Source organism: Berghia stephanieae, chromosome 2 (assembly GCF_034508935.2).
Source record: "Berghia stephanieae isolate SIO BIC M18660-M18661 chromosome 2, UCSD_Bste_1.3, whole genome shotgun sequence".
Lineage (NCBI taxonomy): Eukaryota > Metazoa > Mollusca > Gastropoda > Nudibranchia > Aeolidiidae > Berghia > Berghia stephanieae.
In genome coordinates, this window is record NC_088361.1 from 12,211,160 (window position 1) to 12,213,659 (window position 2,500).

A 2,500-nucleotide genomic window follows, 5' to 3' on the forward strand; every position below is an offset into this window, starting at 1 on the left:
CTCTGATGACAACCGACGTCAAAAGACACCAATCTAAATCGGTGTGCTTAAAACTTCAAAAACATTTGAACATCTTATACCACCTTTTATAGACTTCAGACTGCATTACTTCCGCTTTGAATGAAGTGAAAACCTAAAACTATTAGGTACGTGTTGTCAAACTTTTCAAACTCTCATCCTACAACTCTGAATGTCAACAGAGTCCAGAAAGACAATACAATGTACACTTTAAACGGTCAACAAACACTTTGGATGGTCAACAAACACTTCAGACAAGTCAACAAGTCTAAAAAGACAATAGGTCATTGGATATGTTGGGCGTGATACCGCATTTTGCAGTAGATACTCTGGCTAAACCCCCCCCCCCCCAAAAAAAAAAAATAAATAAATAAATAAAAAATAACCCCCCCCCCCCAAAAAAAAACCCCAAAAAAAACCCAAAAAAAAAAAAAAAAAAAAAAAAAAAAAAAAAAAAACCCAAACAAAACCAAACACTTTTTTACCATTTCAGCCGACATGTTCATATATGCAGGTCTGATATCCGAACGCAATCATGGGCCAAGTTTAACATTATTGAAACGGATAATATTTTACGACATTTTTTTTTAGATTTCCAATACAACAATGAGGCCATAACAACTTCGGTTATCAGACCTACAATTAAGTACACCATGATTTCAGCCAATAAAAAACTGCCGAATTCCGGAGAAGAAAAAAAGACATATTTAAAATTTTGACCAGAAAACTCGTCCTTCAAATATCGATCTATGGCTCTCATCTTGTCATCTCGAGGGGGCCGAGCTATATTACGTATAGATAGTTCGACGATGACGTCACTCGGGTCTTTGTTATTGTTTTTGCCATCCGCGTTTGTGAGTAATTCTCACTAAACTGTATCAGCCACACTATAAAAGTTCATGGTTACATATAGTTTTGTGTGTTGGTCCGTTATACTTCCAGATGGCAATGTTATGAGCTTCTTAGCCAAGCGCATACTATCTATACGAATTGAAAACATGAATTCCCAGCGACTGACTCGTCGGTTCATTCATTAATCCAGGCGGAAATGACCTCTCAGTGTCGTAACTTTTTCTTTCTTTATTTGTTTGTTAGGCTACAAGCGACAGGACTTGAACACCTGTGTGACATCCATTAGCAACTGTCACAGTCCCCAAAACATTACATAAACTTATCGCATTCTAAAAATAGCAACACAACAACAACCCACTCACTGACTAACGACTAATTGTGCGTAGGTTCGGATATACTTCGTATTAGAGGGTTAGATAAAAACCAGCTTAGGAAACGGGGCTTTTCAAACTGTTAAGTGCCGTACTCTGGATAGACGCTTATTTAAAAATTTGACTAGAAAATTTGTCCTTCAAATATCGATCGATTTAAATGACCCACATCATGGCAAAAAAAAAAAAATCCCAAAAAACCCTCCATAAAAAAACAAAACAAAACAAACCCCCCCCCCCAAAAAAAAAAAAACAAACAACAAATAACAAAATACAAAAACAACTCTCAAACCTGGGACCTCGTTAGGTCTTTCTAAAGTCCCAGATATGAGAGTTTTGCTAAGATGAGGGTCCAATAAATCGTTCGATATTTGAAGGACGAGTTTTCTGGGCGAAATTTTATATGGTTGTCTTTCCAGAGTACGACAGTTAAGTGGTGAATTTTGTATGCTAGTTGTCTCCACTTCTGATTCACAACTTTGACTGATCCAGAACACCAACACTCTAGCCCTGCTCCCCCATATGACTCAATTCTAGACAGGTATGTTGTGTCATAATTATAATTCGTTGTTTTTATTCAACTAATACTAATATTATGTATTAAAAAAAACAAACCAAAAAAAACAACAAAAAAAACAAAAACAAAACAACAAAAACCCCCCCAAAAAAGCAAAAACAAACAAAAACAAACAAAAGCAAAACAAAAAAAAAATAAAAAAAAAAAAGAAACAAAACAAAACAAATAAACACAAACAAACAAACAAAATAGGATCTGGTCACTCATTACATTTGTGACGAGCTTCTCGTTCAGAAACCACAGCTCAATTCTGATAGCTCTCTATACTTGTGAACAAAGTTAAATTCAAGACTGCGCTTTAAATAACGCCCCTCCCCCCTCGCCCCACCCCTTAATTCTACAATGAAATTGTTTTTCTCCTTTCAAATCTAAATAATCTATTTCCAGCACATCACCTAATTCATTGACTTACAAAACTACACAACCTGCCTGCTTGACCATCATTGTCTTCTCATAACAAGTCGATAAGCTAAACTCCCCACGACCTATTATGGTAATGTGTCAAAATTTTGGTCAGTATTGGTCATCTATTGACCAATACCTACTGAAGATTTCTCCAAACATTTTCCACACTCAAGTCTCCTGTGCCTCGTCTGTAATTCCAGTCCTCGACTGGTACTTCACTACTTGAAAGTGTCCCGTGTCACACCAGACTAGTCTCCAAAAGCCCCTACAACATGGC

At 36.6% G+C, this 2,500-nt stretch overlaps 1 protein-coding gene across 3 annotated transcripts in view; it reads right to left on the minus strand.

Annotated features, from left to right (window-relative positions):
• The window catches only part of LOC144964328 (slit homolog 2 protein-like), a 242,125-nt gene that overhangs the window by 158,201 nt on the left and 81,424 nt on the right, over positions 1-2,500 (minus strand). The window lies entirely within an intron of this gene.